We start from the raw sequence: 26,380 nt of genomic DNA on the forward strand, positions 1-26,380 counted from the left end.
ATGTGCAGTCCTTGGTTGGTGGTTGAGACCCTGGGAGCTCTGAGGGTACTAGTTAGTTCATATTGTCGCACTGACTCTTGTTTTAAAACTTTTACCCTTGGGTGAGATTCCCTTCTCCTTAAAAACAGTTTCTTTCTTGTGGCTGAGAATTCCAGGCTGCTGGTCTCTGGCTCAGCAGCACCAGGGCTCTGAGAATTAGACTTTCCTTCATTTCCCTCATTTGCAATATGCAGTAGACTACTTCAACTTGTTCACCTGCCTGCCTGCCTGAGACCCTACTTGCTGCCATTCTACACCCGTGTCAGTGTAGAGAGCTTTTGGTACCGCTCATAGAAATTTGGCAATACTTGTCACTGGGATCAAAAAAGTAGGCTCAGGTAAAAATATTCACATTTGGGCTAATACAAGGATAAAGGTGAACACAGCCAGGAAAAGCTAGCCACCAGGACACTGACCTTTCAGTCTCTGTTCTCCATTGCAATCTGCCATCACTCTCCCTAAGGTTTCCCTCATCTCCTCCTTGACCTGCTCTTGTTTCCCCACCTGTCTTCTACCTCACTCCTGGAGCCTACTCTGCCCCTCATATTCCAAGGGCTCTTGATCTCTCTCTCTCTCTTCCTGGACTTTAAAGCCTCATTGTCTCACTCCTTGGCCTCAGTACAGCCCGATAGCCAAAGATGGTACACTCAATTTTCAGATTCTTACAGACTGTTAACAACTTCTGCCTTTGCACAAGCAAATGATCCTGAATTCTCTTATCTCTAAGCTTCCTCTGCTCCCCACTCTCAAAAGCCTCTTATCTCTAAGCTTCCTTTGCTCTCTGCTCTCAAAAAAAAAATCTCTTAAGATCATTGTTTAAACTTTCTGTGTTTAAACTTACTCAGATCTTTCTGATGAAGATGAGGCTGTGACAGCAAGCAGGCTGTGGCCAGCTCCTCCCTTCAAGGCCACAGCTGCTGGTTCACTTACTTCACATGTAAAAAACAGACCTGGCTTTGCTTAGATCCACCAGGTTTTCTGCTGAGAAAGGCAAACTCAAAGACTTCTCTACCTCACTGACAGACTTCATGTTGAGGAGGACAAACTCACAGAACGGGTTTCAACATCAGCACAAACTCTAGCTACCATGCTGGTGTTATTAACTAAGAATTCACTTTTATGATTCCTTAAACAAACAGACAGACAAACAAACTGGCTTCTCTCAGTAATCAAGCACCTATGTTTCATGACAAAGGACTGACTGTCTCTAGATGAAAGGAAAGAAGTTTAAAGTTTATGAAGGTTGGAAAAGAGGAAGAAAGGGATTTAAGATGAGCTAATACAAGCTAAATGATTTAAGGTATGTGAAAACTGAGACTTAAGGAACATAAGTATGATGTTAAAACTTCTCTTTCCACTATAATCAATAGATTTTTTAATAAACAATTAATCTAGCTGTTGGTAAAGAAGTGGTTACTATTACCATTGTCACAGGGTCATAAAGAAAAAAAATATTTCCCCTGGTTATTTGCTAAATGCAGACTTAACAGTGCTCCTCATTGCACTGCAAACACCCTTATCCAACCCATCCACACCAGACCTGCTCCTATCCCAGGGACATTTTTCAGGCACAGCTTTGCTCAAAGACATCATACTCCCACTCACTCTCTCTTATTCTCTTTCTCTCTCTACCTCTGCTCTGTTCTTTATCCCTTGCTATTTCAATCTCTCCAGTATTTTCTCTAACTCTTGCACTTCCCTAGCTCTGGTGATATCCAGTCTACATCTCTCTGCTCTGGATTCTTCCAGATGCTTCTACCTATTCGCTCTGTCATTTCTACAAGGAAAACCTTTCCTAATAATGGAGCAGTCACGCCAGTCATTTCTTTACCATACTCTCTCACATGCATCCAGGACAAGGGAGGGAGGGAGGACTCCTACAGCACTAGATTCACAGAACATTGAGTTCTCTACACTGAGTCTCTCACACCATTAGGCCAGCTGACCACATGAACCCCCAGAAACACATCTGTATTTCTGCTTCTTTCTCCTTCCTCTCCTTCTTCACCTCCTCCCCCCTCCTCCTCTCCCCTCCTCCTCTCCCCTCCCCCTCCTCCACCTTCTTCTTCTTCTTCTTCTTCTTCTTCTTCTTCTTCTTCTTCTTCTTCTTCTTCTTCTTCTTCTTCTTCTTCTTCTTCTCCTCCTCCTCCTCCTCTTCCTCCTCCTCCTCCTCCTCCTCCTCCTTTTCCTTCTCCTCCTCCTCTTGCTCCTCCTCCTCCTTCTTTCTCTTCCTCCTCCTCTTGCTCCTCCTCTACCTCTTACTCCTTCTCTTGCTCCTCTTCCTCCTCTTCCTCCTCCTCATCCTTCTTGCTCCTCTTCTTCCTCCTCTTCCCCTTCTTCCTTCTCTTCCTTTTCCTCCTCTTCCTCTTCTTCTAACATCAAGGGTTACTACAGTCATCAATTAGAAATTTCAGAGAAATCTCAAGCTAATGAAGAAACAAGAAGTAAATACAAGGATATGATTCTGACTTCCAGAACATACTGAGTTCTCTAGCTAGTAAGATCCAAGACTCTGGAACTCTGAGTAATCATGACAAGCCATCAAAGTCATTATGACCCTGTTAATTGATTTTAATCTGATTGCTTTAAATTCTAATCAGTATGTAACTTGAAAGAGGACCAACATCCTTGCAGCATTGAGGCAGAATGTTAAGGTTTGGTAGCAGCACATTTCAGTTCCTCAACAAACAAGGAAAACATTGTTATTCCTACTAACCAAGTTAAAAATAAAAACATAAACGCAGACAGAAGTGCAATTACTTGAAAGCTGTTGGCCTAGCATATGCTTTCTTGGAATCAGCATGACCTATACCACCTTTGGTTCTTAATTGCTGAAGCAAACTGTATCAACAGATACCCAGCTGGGTTGTGGCTCCTTCGTGAGGAACATAAGAATGAAAGATAGCCACACTTGTTATGTGCCTGAGGGCTAGATGGACTCTTGCAAGTTTACAGCAGGCTGTAGGCACAGAGGGTCCATGAGGACATGTTCTTTCCATCTGCTTCCATCTGTTCCACCCTCATGGTCAGAAAACTCTAGTCCATACAAACCTGCAATTACTTTTGATCGAAGTCCTAAAGAAAACTTTTCTTTAAAAGAAAAATGGAACTTTGAAAATTGAAGTTAAATGAATGCAAATAGATAGAAAAGAGCAAATGGCTGGCTTCATGTGTTGGACATCTGGTGACACAGCTGGTTTTTCCACACCGTGAACACAGACATTCACAGTAAGGAATATGCATATCATGGAGTCCCTGAGAGCTAAGGCTTCTGTGACATCTCTGTAAGTAAGTAAGTCAAATCACAGTCCTACATACAACCACTCAAGGTGTTTCTACCTCATCCATTTATGTTTCTCTTGGTGCATTCTGGGTATTTGACTTTTACACTGAGATTCACTGTCTACTGGTGTAGCTCTGAAGTGTGGCTCTTGAATCTAAAAAGCCTAGACACCATCCATAAATGAAGTGCTGGTGGCTACCCTGAGATAAATTAGGTGAATAGAAAGGAGGATGGCCCCAAGGACTCATGGCAGATTAACTGAAGGCTAACTAGAACACAGCCACATTCTAAGGGATAATTGGTAAGCCATCACTCAGTACATAAGCTATGATATAGCTAACCATTAGTAATGATCAAGAGGCTGGCCTATTAGCAGAAATGCCACCATGTGAACATCCACACAGACTGACTATGAGGACCATTGACAGGACTTTGGGTGCACCTACCCCAGTGAAGTGATGTGATCTGTCCTTGAGAAATCACATAAATTATAGCAATCTCACTTTAATCTTTTTATGCTCATCTGTAAAATGAGATGTTTTACAGAATAACCTTTGAAAAGTTAAATAGGTCATGCCCAACCTACAGCCCACGGACCACATATAATCGAGGACAAATATAGCTGCAGCTGAACATAAAATAATAAACTTAAATAAAACTTGAGAATTTTGTTATTATTACTATTTAGTAATTCAATTGCATGGTTCTTGGCTATAAATTTTGTAGTTGACAAAATTATAGACCTGTCAAAAAATTTGACACAGATGATAGACAAAGAGCTGCTTGGGAACTTAAATGGGTACAATTTGTCCTTTTGGCCCAGTATTAAGGCCAACGTGTATATTTTAAGTCCCTGAAGTCCTGGGTCAACAACTCAAGTGGTTATCTGTCGCCATGTCACAAGTAAGTACCACCATAGACATAAGACTACCTTCCTCAGCAACGTGCCTCACATTAAACGACCTGGTATGGCTCCACGTGCCTTTTAGAAAACTTCCTTTAGCTCAGATTGCAGTCCTTCATGGTTCCTTACCAAAATCTGTCCATGTTGTCTGATTCAGGCTCCCCTGCACCTGTTTGTAAACACATGCACTGTGGCGCAAGATTCAAGATGCGGCAGCCACCATCTGAGCTGGCCTCTGGAAGCACACACCAGGTTATGTAACATATATTCCTTGTAAGGCACCAACACACAGTTCCATGTTGATCTAATATCAGAAAGTGGAATCTAAACAGTCTTGGTAGAGTTTTCATGGCTTCTGTCAGGGCCATGAGGAGGAGCAATGGCCCTCAGGTAATATATAGCTCCAGAAGTTGACTAAAGGGAGAAGAATGTCCCACTGGTACTGGTACAACAAGGTTTTGACTTCTGATGGCAGACAAACATTGGCTACCATGTGTACTTAGACAAAGAACTGCAGTTCAAGGATTTCAATATGTGCAGCTGCTTATTAGCAGAATCTCTTGCTCTTCAACTTTACGATTTGCACCATGCTGTCCTATAGAATACAAAGCCCATGCAATGTGACAGTGGGCATTCACAGTTCCTCTAATTGTAGGAGTGTATATTTGCTGATTTTAAAAATCTACCCTTAAGTCCACTTTGCTTGCTTATGCCAAGGACACTTCATTGTACTCATTAGTATAATTATTATTTCATACACTTTAAGAGAAGATGAGAGAGAACAGGCAAGACATCACTTTTTTAATTTTTGAAATAGGAACTATTCATTACTTAATCACGGTTTAAACATTTGCTAAGTCATGCACAGAGTCTGGGTGATTTTTCTTGTGTGCCTTAACATTGAGATGCTCCTCATGAATTTTGAGGCTTTAAACATGTAAGCAGGGTGACTTTTCTTATGATTTTGAGGTTTGCATTTATCTAAAAATAAAGATTAAAACAAAATGCAGCACATACATGGATTCACTTGCTTTCCTTCTATCTCTTTGCTTTAGAATGAAGTACAAGGCTCTCAAGTGACACTTTTTCACCAGTGGGGGAGTGGCGGGGGAAAATGTGATCTTTTGTAGTTTGTGCCCGAGGAAGTCTTTTAATGTGTGAAGAATGCCAAAATGGCAAAAGGCCATGAGACAGCAGATTCTCAACCAAGTCCCTGTAAGTGGTATGTGAATGGCCAGAGAGCAATGTTTTCTGTTTATATTCTTAGACTCTTTTAGAAAAGCATTTTTTGTTGTGGAGGATGTTTTTGGGGGACTTTCAGTTTTAAGGTCATATTGGATTATTTGATGGGTTAAAGTTCCAGAGGTGTGGTGAATCTCTTCCTTCTGTAACATGGTTCAGTAAGAGAACCACCACATTAACTCCAGTCCTCATTTTCCTGGAGTCACAAACTCTCTTGTCTGCCAGCGTTTCCGTGTCTTTTCAGAGACATGCTCATACTGCATACTGGATACCTCGCACCACCTACCTTCACAGCATTCTCCTCAGAACTAACTAATGCAGTAGGCCCCTTTCTTGTCTTCTGTGTGCCACAATCACCAGTGACATGATTATGTTACACATCAACTTGGGTGGCCGTAATGCAGAACCACCTGCATCTTCCCATAACTTTGGAGGACATCTAAAAAAACACTTAAAGGGCATCACCAGAGACTACTCCTTACCCTAGGTTACGACCTCCACTTCATGTTAGCCCCTCATTCCTCGAGGCCTTTTTTTCTTCTGATCCTCCTTGAATTTGCCCTTATACTTGAGAACTCCCATCCTCAGCACCTGCCAGTAGTTCTTCATGATGCCTTAAAGGATTTTCCTTATCCCTGTTCCCAGCCCTTATCCCTGCTCCCAGCCTTTAGTCATACTCACCACCTTAGCCATCCTCCCAGACCTTAGTCTTGCTCCCAGCCCTTAGCCATGCTTTCCACCATACCCAAGGTGGCAGGCTAAGGCCTGGACCAGCCTTAGTCATGGACCAGCCTTAACAATGATCCCTACATTAGCCCTTCTTACAACCCTAGCCATTAACCTAGCTTTAGGTATGCTCTCCGCATTAACCTTGTATCCAGCCTCCATCTATTTCCTGATCTTAAAGCTGCTTTCTTAAAGATGTCCTTTCCTGATGCCCAATAGTAGGATAATCTGCTCCTTCAGGTCTGTCAACTCCATGCCTGCTGTCATTGTTCACATGACCTTGACCAGATGCCCTCTAAATATGTACCTATTCACTGTGAACTTTCTTCCTTCCCAGACACAAGTTTCCCAAGGACAACAAAGCTGTCTTTTTGCTCTGTAGTCTGGTCATGGCATCTGCAATGGCCCATGAGTTTTGTGGCAGGCAGTAAGAGTCTGGTCATCAAATTTTTTACATCACAATATAACAAGTTTTCAAAGCCTGAAGTCTGTATTTTCACATCAGTATCTATAGTAAGATCATGCAATTATCTTTTGCTATTCAGTATTTCATCCACTAGAACATTATGTGTTTAGTATTTCCTTGTCTGTGGATAAATGATCCCTCCATTCTGCTGTTCAATTAAAAACTTCAGAAGTGCAAAGCCTCCCCTAAATGAAACTCAATTAAGCATTCAGAATGAATGCTCTACTCTTTTCTAAAATGTTTTAAATTATGTTGTATGTGTGTTTGTGTGTGTGTATTTACACACATTATGATTTGTGTGTGAGAAAACACATTTGTCATGGCTTAACATATGGAGGAACAACTTAAAGGAACAACTTGTTCCTTCTATCTTGAGTCCAAGGATCAAATTCTCCTTTTTTATCTCATGAGCCATCTCATAAGCCTAATACTGAGTATTTTAGGATTCTTTCAATTAATATTTAGGTCATCAGGGCTACAGAGATGGATTGGTGGCTGAGCACACATTGTTCTTGCAAAGGACCATGGTTCTCTTCCTAGCATCAAAACAGAGGCTAGTAACTATAAACAATCATAGTTACCTGGGGATCTAATGTCCTCTTCTTGCCTCCATTGGTGCTGTACATACATGGTACACTGACGAACATATAGACAAAACATGATACACTTAAAAATTTTTAAAAGTAAATACACTGTACTTTGAAGCACTGCAGGTGTGGCTGCTCTGTCACATGTATGTTAAGAGAGAAAGGAGAAGTTATGTCTGCACTCAGTTTTCTGATCTATTAATATCTGAATGACAAGTAGCCTACAATTTCCTGGAAAAAAAATGTGAGTCTGAGATTACCACTGTTCTGGTGCCATGGGGCTCAGACATGGAATTAGCCTGAGACAACCACCAGTGGGACACTTCACAGGGCTATGAGGCAGATCATGACTGAGATGAGCCCTGCCCTGTGCACACTGAGAGATCCCTGGCAACTTTAACAGGAACATGTAAATAGTGGAAAAATGAAAGAGAAACAGGGGGATGTGGGCACTATAGAGGCAGAACCAGAGACTTGATGGTAGTGAGGAATAGCCCCATGTCAATAGTTGCTGATGACACCTGGGACCATGGTGGGGTCCTGGCTTGTGGTGCCATGAGGAACAACATCTGGTACATGGTTCTGAAGCACCAAAGGCTACGTGGACATCCCTGGTCTGGCCTATGCCTGGACATATGTTGATGTCAGAGGGCTGTGCAGATCTGGCCCCACCCCTCACTTAGGCATTTTGGAAGAGCTGGTCCTTGAGGCATGTAACAGGAGAACCAAACCTCCCTACAGCTAATCACAGTAGTCAGTGGTCAGCCCTGCACATTGAGGGAGCTGCTGGTAAGCACCCCCACCCCAGGACACAAGCATAGAGAGCTGGCCCTATCATCTATCTCCCTTGATGTGGCATGGGTAAGGGAAAGATACCTTCTTCCCCCTCTCCCTTCCCACCTAAAGCATATAGGCAACATGCTCTACAGTCATGAGAGCAGAAGAGCTGGCCCTAAGCTTTTTCTGCCATGCAGTGACATGGGCAATAAGCAGATGTCCATCACCTTGCTCCTTGCCATCTATTGCAGGTACCAGAGATGGCTCCCAGGTCATCACAGCAGAAGAGCTGTCCTGCCTCCTCATCTGCTGCAGTATAGTAGAGCTTGCTATATATATGGGGGTTGCATGTGAGCCACCCCCATGTTGTGAGTACAGGACAGCCAGTTCTGGCTCCTCTCTTCTGCTCTGTGGTGACAATAGCTAGGAAGAGATTCCCCCTCCATTTTTCCCTTGACACCAGTGGCAGGCTGGCAGGAGAATTGGCCCTACAGGGTCATGAAAGCAGGAGAATAGGGCCTATACTTCATCTGGGCAGTACAGCAGAACTGACCCTGATGGTAGGGAAACAGGTGAGCTAGCTCCAAAGGCAAGAGAACAGGAAAGCTGTCAGGCTGACCAGGTCAGATACCTATCAGGTTCAGATACAGGGCTTTGAATTGGCTCACCCCAAACATCTACCCCATCAATAAGCCACTAGAGTGAATAAAGGGGCTGATCCTACAGCTCCAAAACTATGGGATCTCCAAGACACAGGGTAACAAAAGGATATCAGAGAGAAATTCTGGTAAGATTCCTTTATTGATAGAGTTACTGAACCCAGAGGTACCAGGAGAACGCATCATTGCAATAAATATTTGTAAGCAGAGAAGTGTGAACAAAGTGTTTACTGTGGGACACACTACCGATCTATAATAAGATTTATTTTGCTCTGTTGGTGGGGAGGCTGGAACGGTGGAGGGCAGGTATGAGGGGTGGAGGAAATGAGTTGAAGTGGGGTCCATGATAGGAAGTTCACAAAGAACCAGTAAGAAGTTTGAAAAGTACTAAATACAACTTTAAAAAGAATAAAGTGTTCTATGTAGTTTTAATATATATATTGGTTACCAAAGGAATTTACTTATTTATAAATTCAGTACTTAATAGAACAAGGTGGAAGTTAGCTACATAGTAATATACTCATTACACAGACAAAGAGCTAAATCCCAGTAGACACAGATGAGTGCCCAGGATAGAATAAATAATACACAACACATTGTGCATGTGTTATCCAAGACCTCTCATTTTGACAAAAATGACTAAATGATTTATTAAATGTATCATAATCAATACATAATTTAAATTATACTCAAAGTAAATAAAATGGTGAGTGCACTCCTATGTGTGAAACATTTGAATACTTGCTCAATCAGGTTGGATGATGGAGCACAGATCATAAAATAAGCCTTTAATATTCAGTACACTTATATCTAAAAACAGTCTGAAATCTTTCCATATGCTATTGCAAAAATGCTCATAAACTTCTTCCTAAATAATATGCATCATTAATGGGAAATTCAGTGGCTTTTCTAAGACTTTGTAAATATAGAAATGAAATAAACTTAAAAGCTACTGGGATATACTGTAGACTTTAAAAGTTTTTCACTTAATCTTACTTCTCATTCTTGAGCAGTTAATTTTTCCACAGTCACTGTATACTTTGTATCATTAATAATAATAACAGGTTCTTTAGTAGTATGGTTTTAAGCTGGTATTAAATTTACTATCATATTATTTCTTCGGCCTTCTTTTTTCTAGTTAGAAAATGTTTGCTTAGCTTTCTTGTTTCCAGTACCATCCATAGCCTTCGGCCTTCCTCACACAGAGCAGATGCTGTGTGATTTGTCAGTCAGTGCTTATCCTCAGTAGGACTTACTGAAAATGGAGATTTGTCTCGTTCTCAGAAAGAGTTACAATTGACACAAATACTGACATGTGTAAGTGGAATCTAGTACAGACCCACTGTGAACTGAGTCTGACTCAGAGGCCTATATTCACCTGCTGAAATGCCTCTACCATATTAGAAGAAAGCATCTGCTAACATAGTTAAAAAGCTTGAAACTCAGAATTACAGGCACAACGACAAACTTGATCTTGGCAAACCACTTCACAGTCCTAGCCACTCCTTTTATCTTAAGGTAGGCAGACATTCAACATTGCAGGTGTCAACATTTGTAGGACACAAATTGGTAGATATGGAGACCCAAAATCACACAGTAGACTTCTAATCCTTTATCAAATATCAAAGGTATATATATTTGGTCAAGTCCCTGAAAACACAGAATTTGAATTGGCTCACCCCAAACATCTACCCCATCAATAAACCCACTAGAGGGCATAGAGTGGCTGATCCTACAGCATATATATGCAGGTCCTCAACCTTCAGACCCTTCAGTGATTTCAGGTGAGTTCTACAAGCCTAGCTGAGGAGAGTGGTTGCCAGTCCTAAATCACAGACATAAGATGCAAATGTTCTTGGACCAGCCACTGCTTCAGATCTATAAAGTGGTTCTTGTCTAACAGGATTGCTTGACCAAGAATAGCACCCAGCTCATCTAGAGGGGCATGTGGGAAGAGCCAGTCCTAAGCACCTATATTTTACTAGTTTATAAGAATAAGTTACTTTGCTTGCACTTTCCTTTCTACCTGTCTTTCTTGTTCATATGACTTCCTTCTTTGTGTGTCCCATTGTTTTCCCTCCTATCTCTCCATTTTATATGACTGGCTTCATTGTGTATTCCAGCTTTTCCTTTCCTACCTCTCTTTCCATTTTATATGGCTTCTCTTGTTTTGTGTTCCATCCTTTCCCCTGTCTTCTATTGCCTCTTACCATCTCTTTTCTGTATTCCAACTTCTTCTTTTCCATTTCTCTCTTTTCTCTTTCTGCTCTGTCATTCCTCCTACCTTTGTTCTTTTACTTCCATCCATTTTTGTACAACTTCTGCTTTTCTTGCTTTCCCTTCTCTCTTTCATTCCACCTCTCTCTTTTTCTTCCCTCTCATCCTTCAATTTCTTCTATCCTATCATCTCTTCATGCCTGTATAATATCTTTTAGTTTCAAAGCTACCTACAAGTGTCCTTAGAGTCAAGTTCTTGCTGTGAGGTGTCAAAAATGCAGAGTAGAAATGTTTTCTCTTGGAACACAAATTTCTTAATGTCTCAGAATTTTTACTTTGATATTTGTTAATCTTCAACGTACTTTTTTAATTTTAGAATTCAGTCACATGAGAAACATATACCTGTGATTATTGTATAATCTATTAAAATAATTTACTTGACTTTCTCCATCTTAAAAAGAAATCTGTTTGAGGCTAAAATTCTAATTGAAGTTTCTTGAGTTGAAGGATATTTAATCACTAAATCTCACTCTATCATATGAAAATTTCTCAAAACTGCAGGGTAATATCTAAAAGTGAGTTTCAAGTTCAGAATCTATGTTGTGATGAAGACAAGAGGTCTCCCATTAATTATTACTGTAAACAAGGATCTCATCCTATGCAATGCTTTCAGAGGATACAGAAAACCCACTGGCACCAAGAAAAAAAAGAGCCTATCTTAACTCTCTCCATCAGGAAATAGGAGTATCTTAACCACTACCATCAGATCAAAACCCCATGAAGACCGGGATTAGAGGGAAAGACAGCTGCCGATTCTACAGTCTTTCTCTCCTCATTTTGTCTAGAGGGAAAATTCTTGGACAGGGGCTATAGAGGAACAGGATATTGAAGTTCACCCAAATTCTTTGTTCCATAAAGTTTTCTGTAGTCAAGCATAATTTTGTTATTCATAAGACAAGGAAGAGACAGGAAGAACAGAGAAGTGGTGGTGATGTCTAGATGCACCTGCAGATCAAAATTGTGTGGCTCTGTCTCCCTAGGTTTATTAAAGCTCATTGTTCTGTGCACTGACACTGAACTACACAGTTGGAAAATGAAATCAGCTAATCTTCTGCATCTCAGCCTTGGGAACAATGACTTGCATTTTAACAGAGTCAGTAACATTCATAAGGAAACTATAGACTTTAGCCCCGCTCTTTTGCTTTTTCTCTTTGACATTAACATTTGTTAACAATAAACTCTGGCTCATGTGCAGATGGATAGATAGTTCATATAGGTTCTTTATGAAGTATGTTTTTATTTCATATATTTGGCTCACATTTCATAAAGGTACTTTAAAGGCCCTATTTTTGCATCTTGCCTATATAGCCTACGTTGCTACTTAGCTGAAGCTTATGTGCTGGTGTTACTTAGAAACTACATATTTTGCCCCCAAACTTACATACTGAAAACTTTTCCCCAACTTAGTAATATTAGGAGTTGATTTGATTACAGTTGATTTGAGCATGAGGCACACACAATAATGAATATGATCAATATCACAGATTCCAAGAGAACTGATGTCCTTTTGATCATGTAAAGAAACATCAAAAGACAATATGAACCCAAAGACATGTCTCTCATGGACACGAATCTTTTGGAATACTGATCTTGGAATTCCCACCTTCTAGAAGTAGAGAAGTGTTCAGATATTGGGAGATGACTTTGTCAGCAGAGGATTTGCTTTGTAAGTGTGAAAATCAGAGTTTGAACTATAGAACCCATATGGAAAGGTTGGAAACAGTGGCACATGTTCTTGATCCCAGTGTTTTAAGAAGATGGAGAGATCTCTGGGGTTTGTTAGCTAGATGAGCTAAATGATTAGCTTCTGATTCAGCAAAAGTCACTGTCTCAAAAACAAAGTGGACAGAACCTGAGGAAAGCCATCAAAAATGGACCGTTACCATGCCCTATCTCTTTCATGGACATTTATATAGCCCTGAGGAGGCTGAAAGTACCTTAAAGTGGGGTTCACCCAGTTAATTTTACTAACTCCTATAACCAGTCATTGTTTACACAACAATTCTAGAGAAATTCATCATGACCAACCTTCAGATTCCTTTTTAACTCCATCCTTCACAAAGGAAGGCCCATGAGCACCTGCAACAGAAAGCCATTCTTATCTTCCTTGTTCCATTGGTCATCTGGTGGCCTAATCACAGCAGGGCCTATGTACTCATGTATCACGGGATCACCATCATAGATGTATTATTGATTGTCAAATAAACAACCACATACATGATGGTAGTTTCACAAGACACCTTTGTGTAGTGACCTTATGTCTGGATTGATTCACATAAGCACACTATAAGCCACAATTGTAGTGATGAAATCACCAAGCTATGCCTTTCTGGAAGCTGGTTCCTCCATTAAGTGAAGTATGGCTTCAGTGCCAATGTACTGAGCCTCCTCCTTTCATACTGAAGTGACCCAAAGTAGTAAAAGCTGGTTCCTTGAGTCATTATGAATTAGTGCTTGTATGGTAAGCATCATCTCAGAGACACAGATTCTTTTTGTAAAGAATAGTGGGAGGTACTGAATCATGCAGCAATATTTTCTGAATGGCAGGCTCTTGGGCCCTGATGCTAAGCATTAGCCCCTTCATCTTCTAGCACTTAGGTGAGAGCAAGAACCCTTTGAGCTGACTTCAGGACAGTCATTTCACTCAATGGCCACTTCTTCCACAACAATAATTCTGAGAGAAGTGGTTCATGTCCAACTGTCTTATAGAAGCTTAAACAGTGATATGGAGTCTCCTGTCCAAGGCCAGCCTAGTCAGTCAGTGACAATAAAACTGTTCCAACTTTTATTTCTGAAGGTGATGCCATAACATACTTAATAAATTTGAAGACAAGGGAGTTGACATAGCCAGCTGTTAATGTGTAGACAACATATTGATTCCCTCATACAAAGGTTGCTTATGCAAAAGAATGCTTGAATGCAGACGGATAGTAATCTTGGAGGATAATTCCACTATGAAGGCCGCTAAGAAATGTCATAGGGAGATAAAGGGTCTGTTCCTACATGTAAGGACAACACATTTTCACTATTGCCTCCACAGTTCAACAGTGTATTGCCCACTTGGGTCTCTCAAGAGACTGTAAACCTTTTGTCATTAAGATCAAAAATGATGGGCTGGTGAGATGGCTCAGCGGTTAAAAGCACTGACTGCTCTTCCTAAGGTCCTGAGTTCAAATCCCAGCAACCACATGGTGGCTCACAACCATCTGTAATGGGATCTGATGTGTCTAAAAACAGCTACAGTATACTTACATATAATAAATAAATATTAAAAAGCAACCAACAACATAAGAACAAAAATTAAAAAAAAAAAAGACCAAAAGTGATAATGATATTTGGCCTACATCTCAAGATGTTTATAAAAGCCATCCCTGAGTCCCTGGAGGATATATCAGAGTGCCAGGCATACAGACATCAGCATCCTCATCCTCTTGACCACTTTACCACAGGCTGTAGAAATGAAGGCAGGGCTTCACTGTCTCAGATCACTGTCTCCTTTGCCCTACCACTGCTTCTTTAACTTTCTGCTTAAATACAGGAATGTCACTGGCATGTTGGAGTCCCAGACTTGTGAATTCTCAGGGAGGTCAGAGTGATTCAAGCCACACAATGACTACTCTAATACTATATATTCATATCCTTTCTCAAGCAACAAAAGTGGGAACCCAGCATCATCATTAACTCAGTGTCATTCCTTTGGAACAGGGGAATTCCTGGAAGCATGCTCAGAAGTGCTGTCTACTCAAAAGGTCCCATGACATTCTGGCAGCATCTCACCTGGGAATCTGATAATTGCTTTTACCACTAAGATCTTGAGGAACTGAAGTCTTTAAGCAGCTGCTCTTTTACTGCAAAAGAAGCTCCTATGTCCGGGCCATTTCTTATCATTCAACAACATTTGGCACCCTCCGTCCTTCTGTTCTTTAGTAATAAGCATATGCTTTTGAACATACATGCATAGTTCAGATAATATCCTCAAGAGTGATGAGATGACTAAGGCCATGTGTCAGAACCTGGAAGCTGTTCCACTGATCTACAGAGAAGCATCTGCCTCCCTGTATTCTGGATGATTTTAGAACAGAAAGTTGCTGCTAAATCTGAGAAGAGCAGGCACAGCTCACATCGAGAAAGTCCCAAAAAGCCACACATATGAATATCCATGTTGGATCTCCTGATATATTCCAGATTTATCAAAAATTAAAATGTAAGGAATCCAACTTAAGAGTACTTTTCTTTATGCTTTTTGTACCTTTTAATAAGTAAATTAAAATAAATATTCCATTTATAATAAAAGATGAAATATTCATTTCTTATAATGAAAAAATATATGGTCTGTTTTCATCTAATATGTGTGCATTTAAATATATTTCTCACACACAGAATGATATATTATTGTGATAATATAAATACAATTATATGTACTAAGTTATGGTATCTGTGGATTCTAGCCTTTTTTTTTTTTTTTTTTTTTTGAGGAAGTATGCTGGTAGGAACAGATGTGCACTTAGTACTATTGCCACCTTCTGCTGGTAGGAACAGATGTGCTTGTAGGAACAGATGTGCACTTAGTAGTATTGCCACCTTCTGCTGGTAGGAACAGATGTGCACTTAATACTATTGCCACCTTCTGCTGGTAGGAACAGATGTGCTGGTAGGAACAGATGTGCACTTAGTACTATTGCCACCTTCTGCTGGTAGGAACAGATGTGCTGGTAGGAACAGATGTGCACTTAGTACTATTGCCACCTTCTGCTTTGGTCAAGCTACCCATGGAATTCATAATTCATACCATAGCAAATCTCTTGTCTAGGAAAGCCTTGCTTGTAAGCTTGCTATTTCAATATTATTGAGAATCTTCAATTGCAAATAGAATTCCATGCCCTTAGTGTTAGGGGAACACCCTGGATAATCTCATCCCACTCTGTTCCCATTGGCTTTTGTCAGTCCATTTTACCTTCCTATCTTTGTTACTTCTTATCCTTGGATACCAGTTCTTCATGGAAGCTCTCTTCTTATTGCCAGTTATTGGTTGCCTCATGTCTACAATGAATTTCTACACTTTGAACTAAGTCTATCTGCAAGGCTACGTCATGCCCTTATGCTTTATCTGTAGGATGTGGTCCTCTTCAGTGTTGAGCCTCTGTCTCCCTATGGTGCACATAGGTTCTGCCCAACAGGTGGCAAAGAACAGAACCCCAACAAAAGCTCTAGAACATGTCTACAGAGCCTCAAGTGTGCAGAACAGAAATTATTCAGTGCTCAAGACTCTCCAATAATGGTAGCCTTACTCTCACCCAGGTGAAAAATGGAGTTGAGAGACATTTAATGAAAAGCAAGGAGAGAAAGAAAGAGCATGAGCACAGAAATAGAGAGGCCATCCATCAAGAGCTGCTACATGGTCCACCACCAAATGACAAGATACCACTTAAGCTGTCAAAGAATTTCAATGCCAAATAGGTTTATGAAGCAAATGAGACAAATTAATTTGCCCCTTATTTTTATACCTTCTGCCTATCTCAACTGAAAAGATAAATTAACTTGTATAACCAGGCATAATTTTTTGCATTACTGTGAATTCTCAGAACTCACTAAGCACCATATAGCTCTTCATTAGCATAAGACTCCCAAATTACACAACTGTCTCCAAGTGATAGATTAAAAATACATATTAACATGAAAGAATTGTGATTTTTCAAAGAAATTAGATAAGAAGATTTTCAGCCTTCATAAATGCCATCATGTGAAATGCTTTAGGGCAAAGGGCAGAAGATTCATAATATGTAATTGGGAATGATTAGTAAACATGAAATTGCAACCTCCCTAGTAATCAAAGAGCTGTAAATTAAACAAGGGAACATCCCCCTCCACAAATGAACAGAGAGTAAAATCTATCATAATGCAACAGGACAATAGCCAAAGCATAATTTAATTATTTTCCTTAGTTTGTGTGCATGGTATGTGTGTGTGAGTGTGTGTGTGTGTGTGTGTGTGTGTGTGTGTGTGTGTGTGAGAGAGAGAGAGAGAGAGAGAGAGAAAGAGAGAGACAGAGAAACAGAGACAGAGACAGAGAGACAGAGAGACAGAGAGACAGACAGACAGACAGACAGAGAGAGAGAGAGAGAGAGAGAGAGAGAGAGAGAGAGAGAGGCTTACCAGGACTAAATCCAAAAGAAGACATCAAGTATTCTATCAGTCCCTATTGTATTCCCTTGCAGCAAGTTTTTTCATTGAACCTGGAACTAGGCTGACAGGCAGAACTTCCCATGGACCCTCCTGTTTCTGCCCTGCATGTGTGTGCACCTGAGTCTTCACACGGGTGCTCAAATTCCAAATTAGGTCTTCATGATGATCTGTCAAGCCATCTGTCCATGCCCCATATTTGTATATATTTTTGGTAAGTATTCTGCAAGTGTTTCTACTAGAGTTTTCCTTCTTTTTAATAAATTGTCTTAGAAAAAGAACTTAGAGTCAATTTCACAGGTGAAAAACATTTCAGAATGCTGCAAGTTCTTTGGAAGTTTGTGAGCTTTTGAAAAGTAAGGTGGATTGTGCCATCCAGTACCATCAATGGAAGAATCCCTTCCTCTCAATGAACAGATGGTCATTTTTTCCTTTTGGGGCTCCATGTAAAAAACCTTCATATTTTAGAATACTAGTCTGCTCTAGTGTACCTGATTGCTTCAAATGTATATGTATGTATACATATAATATTCTAAAATATCATAGTCATCAAAATTGATATTTGAAAAATGTTCAACAGATGAAAATGATCAATATATAATGGATAGAGAGGCAGAATATTATAATGCATATGTAGTAAGGTCATTAATATGATAAACTATGAGATAAGAGGAAAGCAGGCCAGGAGAGTTTTTATAGGCATGATGGTTTGAATGAGAAGACCTCCCATAGGCTCATCTATTTGAGTAGTTGGTCCCCAGTTGGTGGACTATCTTAAGAAGGATTAGGAAGTGTAGACTTGTTGGAAGAGGTGTGTCCTACAGGGAGGACTTTGAGGTTTTAAAAGGATACACCACCACTACCACCACCACAACCACCACCACTACCACTACCACCACTGCCTGATAAGATATCAGGTTTCAGCTGCCGCTCGACCCTATGCTTGCTTGTCATCATGCTTCCTACCAGGATGATCAGGAACTTAACCTCTGAACCTATAAGCAAGCTACCAAACCAATGCTTCTTTGAAAAGTAAGATGCCTTGGACACAGTGTCTCTCCACAGAAATAGAAAAGTAGCTGAGACACTAGGTATGAAGGGTTAGGGTGTCATATTTTTTGTTTTTTGTTTGTTTTTGTTTTTTATTTTTCCATAATAAACGTGTTATCCATACACATAGCTTCAGACTTTCAGGGGAGAGCTTGAAAGAAGACTTTTTGGTCGTTGAGGAGTCATGTGACCTTTGACTCTTGGGAGAAGCAGGAAGGGGTTAATAAGCTTGTTCTTGCTCATGTCTCCTCTTAGCTATGTCTAATCATACATGGGGGGCATGAATGACATATGAAGTAGCTGCTTAAGATCCTCAGGAGACTCCTATAGGGAAACCTAGGATTGAGACAGTTGGTTCCTTGTTACTGCCTAGACATCCTCCCTCCATAGTAACATTCTCTTTTCAAATAGTCTTCTGGTCAACCAACCTTCTCCCATCTTCCTGACCATGGATGCAATATGACCAGCTGCCTCAAGTTCCCATACCCATGACTTTCTTGTTTTTTTTTTTTTTTTTTTTTTTTTTTTTTAAGATTTTATTTATTATTATTATAGCTAAGTACACTATAGCTGTCTTCAGATGCACCAGAAGAGGGCATCAGATCTCATTACAGGTGGTTGTGAGCCACCATGTGGTTGCTGGATTTTGAACTCAGCACCTTTGGAAGAACACTCAGTGCTCTTAACTGCTGAACCTTCTCTCTAGTCCTAGCCATGACTTTCTAACATGGCAGACTGTAACCTCAACCTGTGAGAAAAAGACAAAATCCCCTTTCCTTAGGACACCTTTGCCAAGTGGTCTAACCATAACAACACAGAAGTTATGAATGGTGAAATCTCACTGTAATATTTTTCCTTAGGTACAGAAAATGTGGGAAATCAATGAAACCTCCCTCACAGCCATTAGGATGTGGGGCCTGATAAACTTTAGTTATTTTCTGTCTCCTCTTATGTTGAATCAGTATGCTGAAGTTTTGGGGATGAAATAATCTGATGGATATTGTACAGAAGCTTTACAAGCTGTCCCCAAAAAATATGGATTAGGGAAGTTCTAAGTCCATATAACTTGAGGCAGTTCTAAAAAGGTTCTACTCTGGCTTTAAGGCTTTAAGGGAATATTAAGACTTAAAATTCTTGGAAATTTGTGAACAAAGAACACCATGTGCACTATGTCTTAAAAACCATAACAATGATTATGGAGATTGGTTTCTTTGAAAAATAGTTTGAGAATTGCCATGTCTTTCTTAAAATGCGTAATGAGAATTTCCTTAAAAAGGAGAATTGTTTCTTACAGCATCTGATTTATCTAGACTGTAAGAGGCAGAAGTTCCTTTAAAAGCTAAGGCAATTGAGAGAAACTGAAGTAAATCAATGCATTGTCTAAGGGAGTTGAAATAAGGAGGTACACATTGCAGGAGATTAATAGGAGTTTTGACATCAAATATTAATGAATTTACTAACATTAATCACAAAAAAGTCCAGGAAGCTAGGATGACTCAGAAATGAATAAAAACAGATAATATCAGTGGCTAAATTAGTAGATAAACAAAGAGAATGGAACCAGGAAGAAGAGTCAGAAAAGTTAGCTGTGCACAGCTAAGTAAACCAGGTCAACTCAGGGTTAGATAAGTGTCACATGCTGTGAAGATGGTGATCCCAAAGACAGTCACTGTCCAATCATTTTCCAGTTTGCAAGCCATCCTCAAAAGAATACTTATCAGAGTCTATAGATTCTAAACAATAAAGAAAAGCTTTATTGTATGTAGGTAATTCACTTTTTATGCACAAAATACTGATAGGATGCTCTGATGGTTATTTCTAGTTGTCAACTTGACTGAACCTGTGATCCAGATCTTGAAGCTAGATGACAAAGGCTTTTGACCCAGATTTTGAAGCATAGTGGCCATGGAAAGCTTAGGCTTAGGCATGATGGCACACACCTATAATTACAGGACACAGAGGCAAGCAGATCTCTGAGTTCAAGGCCAGCCTAGTACAGAGCAAGTTCCAAGTAGAAAAAGCTTAGGTGGTGGTTCACACCTTTAATCCTTGAACTCAGGAGAGAGAAGCATGCAGATATGAGTTGAAGATCATTTTGCAGAGTAAGCTCTAGGTTGGCCAAGCTTAGACAATGAAGGATGTAATAGAACAAGGTGGGGGACCATGGTCCAGCTGCAACAAGCAGCAGAACTCAGCAGCTTCAGCCATTTGCCTCTGGATTTAGAATCAAAAGTAGAAGGGATTACTGAGACAATTGATGCTGGTTAGGTGGAGGTTAGAATTTAGTGGTGATTAATAAGACACCAACATTACTTCAGTAATGGAAAGTGTTTTCTGAGATCACAAAGAAGCTGTGTTCAAGAAATAGCCAAGGTTGCACCTTGTGCTGTAGCTATACTTGGTAACGTGAAAGAATCACCCAGATAATACTGCTTTTGAAGGCATGAAGGGGTCATGGAAAACAGCTGAGAAGTTTGATAAGGTGAGAGGCCAGGAAAGGCCACTGGTGCAGCCTCAGTTGTAGTTGATGGCCCAGGACTAAAGTGGACATTCAAAGAAGCTCTGAGGCTTGGCACATGAAGGGAGCCTGGGGGAGGCTTTTGGTGAAGCCTAGTTGCATCAGAAGACGCCAGTGTTTGGGAGACGCTTGAGCCAGAAACAGCTGCAGCAGGAGAGTGGAGATCCAGACTGCTGTAGATGGCAAAGCTGAAGAAGTGACCCAAATCTTTTGGAGTCCAGAAGGTCATATGTAGATCCCAGACATTGGATCCATGATGTTGGAAGAATGTGACCTGCTTTATGATTTTCATTTCTTAAGAAATTACAATTTAAAGATTGCATGAATCTCAGAAGAGACTTTGGACTTTGGACTTTTAATATTATAGAAACTGGTAGTATATACTATAGGATTTTTGAAGTTTGATTAAATGTACTTTGCATTATGCCATGCCTAGGTATGGCCACTATACACTCATGTGTTTGAATGAACCTATGAGGGCCAGGGAGTAGAATATGGTTTCTAATATTCTGGGAACATAGGAGTGATACTGTTCAGAGGTGTGGCCTTGTTGGAGGAAGTGTCTCACTGTGAGGGTGGTTTTTGAAGTTCTTCCCAGTGTGGAAGGGTCAGTTTTCCCCTGGATGCAGTCAAATTAAGATGTAGAACTCTCAGCTTCTCCAGTGCCATGCTTTCCTTGAAGGTGCCATGCTCCCACCTCGATGATAATGAACTGAATCTCTGAATCTGTAAGCTAGCTCCAATGAAATGTTGTCCTTTATAAGAGTTTCATTGGTCATGGTGTCTCTTCGCAGAAATGGAAACCCTAATCATAACAGATGCCAATCCTATGTTGAATTTTACTAAGCCATAATCAAGGTGAACTCAATACAGACCATTAAGGCTGTGTGGGATGGAGAGTCCAAGGAAGGTGTACAGTATCAGTCAAGAATAACATGAATTGATGCAGCCATCTTCCAGCACCACCCCTCCATATCCCTGCATGTTTGATAACAAAGTTTACCTGTTCTCCTCTGCACGATTTCTGAGCAATGAAGAAAGAATGTCGGTACAGGCAAGAAGTGATGAAATGCTACATGAGCATCCCTATCTCCCTTCTTCCCACTGCACTACCTCATCATTCTTTCGAGAGATCTTTGTAGGTAAATACATGACAGGTGTCACTCATAGTTTGTGGTAACATTCCAGATGGTTTCTCCTCCCCTTACTTAATCCTCTCAAAAACTCAAAAAAACTTCCTTGGGAATGTCTACCTCTGACTTTTAATGAACAGTAGCATATCTTGTGTAGAGATTTCTTCCTTTCTTTTTGGTAGACAAGTATGCAAAGGCTTTAATAATTTACCTTAGTCAAAACAAATATCCCTGTTAAATGATGTTGAGGAATTCTGAGAAGTCATGCAGTGACACAGTGAAAACTAATTATTATCTGTGATATGTATATATGTTGCTATTTAGTATATGTTTTTCTGAAATTTTAACATTGGTATGTTACTATAATATCCTTGTGACTGTGTATTATCATACTTGCTGACTTGTGAATATAAAGTCTTAAACAGAAAATGTGTCCTCTGAAAGGCAGGCAAGCTTAGGAGACTATTAAATTTTAAAGCATCAGTTAGCATACCTTTACCTCATTCTCTGAGAGTAAGACATAGAAACAATATTCTTATCACAGTACTTCATATACTATTACAACATATGTGTACCAATCATACATGAATGTTCATGCTTTCATTACATTTTGAAACTGTTTTAATCTTCTTCTTTATCTCTGTCTCTGTCTATCTGTCTCTCTGTCTCTGTCTCTCTGTCTCTCTGTGTCTCTGTCTCTCTGTGTCTCTGTCTCTGTCTCTCTGTCTCTCTGTCTCTGTCTCTGTCTCTCTCTGTCTCTCTGTCTCTCTCTGTCTCTCTGCCTCTCTCTCTCTCTCTCTCTCTCTCTCTCTCTCTCTCTCTCTCTGTGTGTGTGTGTGTGTGTGTGTGTGTGTAGGCTTAAGGTTGGTGTTTGGAGTCTTCCTTAATCACTTCTCCATCTATTCTTGGAGTCCTGATCCATCAGTTAAATCGGTGGCTCTCTCTTCTCAGCAGTCTAGTCAGCCAGCAAGCTTACTCCAAGAATCTCCAGTGCTAGTGTTACAAGAGGGCCTACACCACTACATAGCATTTACATAGGGAATGTGTATCTGAACTCTAGTCCTCATACTTGCATGACAAACAGGTTCACCTTGAGTCATTTCTCAGATGATTAACTAGAAGAGTTATATCACTGGGTAATTTTCTGCTCTTGGACACTGCAATATTCATATCCATCTTTAATTTGAGCAGTAGGTATATAATCTTGAAAATAGATAAAAATAAACAATTAGTTTGAAATCTAAATGTTCAATGTCACATGCCATCCTTTTTGCAGGAAGTAAGCAGTGGCTTCTCCAGGACAGCCTACTTATTCTGTGCTCAGGACTGTGTGAACTTGTAAATTAATCTGTCTGTGCTATGGACACACTCAGCATGATCAGGTAGGTAACATACACTTCCAGGACTACCATTTAGTGTGTACTGACTTCTCCTGACTGGACTTAGAACTTTGGAAAGAACACACTCAACAATCTGGCTCTGTCATCCAAGCCATACATATTAAGGTTGATTTGCACATAGGAATATTTTGATAGTTTTACCACTCCAGTATACCTACAAACAAGACAAGTTTGGGATGTTCTTCACATCTAGGTCCACCTCTCATACCATTCTAAGCTTCTTTATAAAGCCTTCAGTGAAGTAATTTCTTCCCAGTCTGTCTCATGTCTCTCATTGTAAGTACCAACAAGTTCACATTTTCACTTTTATTATATTAAGTTTTTTTACTGATAACAGAATTTTATATTTACCATTTTATTTTCTACCATTTAAAGGCACACACTCTCACTAATTTTATGACTGAAGTAAGCCAGGATCGTCAATCAAGACTGATTCAGAGTAGACACCAGACTCGAGGCTTGGAGGAAAACGGCCATTTGGACCACATTCATTGAAAATACCAACTGAAGTTTAGGCTATCCTGCCGCCTTCCCCACAGGAATTCCTAACAGACATATGTACAAGACAGTTGATTTATAGCAATGTCAACAGAGAATAAATGTGAAATAAAATGATTATTAACACTATACAATATGAGTATTAACTATACTATTACTATTGTAGAGTCCTCTGCATCACCCCCAACTGTCTCAAGTTCTATGGGAAAAAGAGATAGGTGGACTCTTGAAAGCTTTGTAATGTCACCATGATGTTCAGAAGAGCTTCTGTGAAAGATGTAGTTCAGTTTGATGATTCTCTTCATTATGTTGTCTATATTACTTGCAAAAGTGTGGATGTTAAGCTTGTGACAACTTAGCCTATCTACTTGATTCTGAGAGTATCTGAAAGAATTCTTTGAACTATAGATACTTCATACTCTGCCAGCTCTGTGCTTTTTCCTTGAAACCATGAAGGTCTTTTGAAGTAGGAATATTTGGAAGACTTTGTTCGGATCCCTGTTGTTGTAGCTCTTCCTTTCTATTATGGTCTGTCAGGACAAAGCCAGACTACTTCCTGGACCATATGTCTACAATGTTGCAAATCAGAAACTATCCACAGAGGTGTTCAGGTGATAGTAGGAACAGTGTAAGGAACCTTTTTTCTGAGTGTATCCCAAAGAAGCCATGTTCTGAGGACTGGATCCATAATGACCCAGTATGAAATGAGGTTCATGACAAAGGCCCATTCTTATGACTGAATTTTTAAGGGAGATGTCCACACCATTCGATAGTGAACCCAGAGAAGTATGAAAGACATTTAACTTAATAATGTATTGGCATCCAATACATTTTTGCTCCTTAAAAATTACCCAATCTAGGGTACTCTGTTATAGCAACAAAAATAGATAAAATGAGCAATATGGATACAAAATAGCCTGGTTTATTAAAAAGTGCAGGACAATCTAGGAGTTTGTAATAGTAGCTCAAGCAACTGAGACAATATGTGTGCTTCCAAAACTGTCTTTGGGAACTCAAGATGAGATTCTCATCTTCCTGGTATACAACATAGGTGAATTGTGGATCACAGTTTGAGTCTCACAGTTTGAGCACTGCCATGATATTTTTGTAGAATTATGCATATATCATATGAGCTTGCATTGTATTCTTCCAAATGGCAAAACAAACTTTTTGAGATTGAATCCTTTGCTGCTCCAATAACATTTCTCACATCACACACTGGGGCTGGGCTTTACAGCTAAAAAATTCCATGTCAATCTTAATAAATATTGCTTTTCCAACATAATCCCCTTCTTTAAGCAAATCTAAAGAAAGTTTGAAGAGAGGAAACTGTAAATACAAGTAAATATGCCAGCAACTCCAGCATTCCTTTTTCTCTGTTAAAAGGCTTAATTGCATCAGGTGGGGAAAATATCATCTAACGTATGCCAACACCATGTCAGTATTTACACGAGGTGCCCACCATCTTGATGGGACATGCACATTCAGACAATGAGGGCTTAATCACAGCTCAGCCTCTTCTGTACATGACATTCCTCCCTGGTTGTTATTGGCTGAATGAATTAGACACCAATAGTTCTTAAATCACAGATAATGACAGGCATATTTTTAGCTATTGGACTTAAATTCAAGCCAGGAACATGCAGGTGCTTGTGAGAAGCTGTTCCCACTGTTTTCTTGCCAATTTTCTGAAGGATAACTATAAATCAAATAAAACAAGAATAATGGTAAGAAAGGCTCCCAAAGAAGGGAGAGAGAGTGAGCACCATGACAATAAATGACAGGTAACAATGTAGAAGAGAGAACACTGCATACACATGAACTTATGAAAGGTTTGTTTGCATTAATCTCTAAACATCACTTTATTTATGTAACATGTTTATTGTTACATAATAATAATGTAATATTAGTATTTGGAAGAATTGGCTTAACTGGTTTGATTCCTTTTCACTGAGCTCTTGTCTTTTGCAAGATATTATCAGAGAAAAACTCAAAAGCAATTAGGCCCTCACTCCCACCAAGGATTCAAAGATTCCACATAACCACACAACTAATAGTATATAGTGTGGTATGAATAAAAGTGTGGCCTATAGGCTCATATATTTGGACACTTCATCTCTAGTTGGTTGAACAATTTCGGAAGGACTAAGTGGTGTGGTTTTGGTGGAGAAGGTATGCCTCTGGGCATGGGCTTCTTAGTTTTAAAGTTCATGCCTATCTTGGTAAGCTCTTCTGATTGTTATATCAACATGCAACTTCTCAGCTACTTCTCAAGTACCCTGATGATCATAGACTCTAATCGTCTGATAAATTTAAGCCCCAAATTATAAGTTGTCTTGTTCATAGTGCCTTTTCATTTTAAAAGCAACTAAAACAGTGGGCTAATTTAAATAAATTACATAATTTCATCTAATAGATTTACTCAGTAAAGTATCACAAGGCCTGTCTCTTATCCCTAGCCCAAAGCAAATGAGACTTGTTTTATTTCCCTACATAACTTCATCACTTCTCCTGGGGAGACACTGTGACTATCTATGGAAGAAGAATAGAAAAATAGGGGAATGAGCTTCAGTTTGGGAGGGAGAGGAAAATGGGCTCAGAGGCTCTGGAAAAAAGAGCCAGAGGGACTCACAACATTTGA

The 26,380-nt window shown here is 39.9% G+C and overlaps 1 protein-coding gene and 1 pseudogene across 4 annotated transcripts in view; one reads left to right on the forward strand and one right to left on the reverse strand.

The window, feature by feature from the left end:
- Positions 1-26,380, reverse strand: part of Csmd1 (CUB and Sushi multiple domains 1) — a 1,620,113-nt gene that overhangs the window by 955,562 nt on the left and 638,171 nt on the right. The gene's annotated exons all lie outside the window — the stretch shown is intronic.
- Positions 7,357-7,475, forward strand: LOC116071831 (annotated as a pseudogene).

The sequence above is a fragment of the Mastomys coucha genome, unplaced genomic scaffold (genome assembly GCF_008632895.1).
Source record: "Mastomys coucha isolate ucsf_1 unplaced genomic scaffold, UCSF_Mcou_1 pScaffold22, whole genome shotgun sequence".
NCBI lineage: Eukaryota > Metazoa > Chordata > Mammalia > Rodentia > Muridae > Mastomys > Mastomys coucha.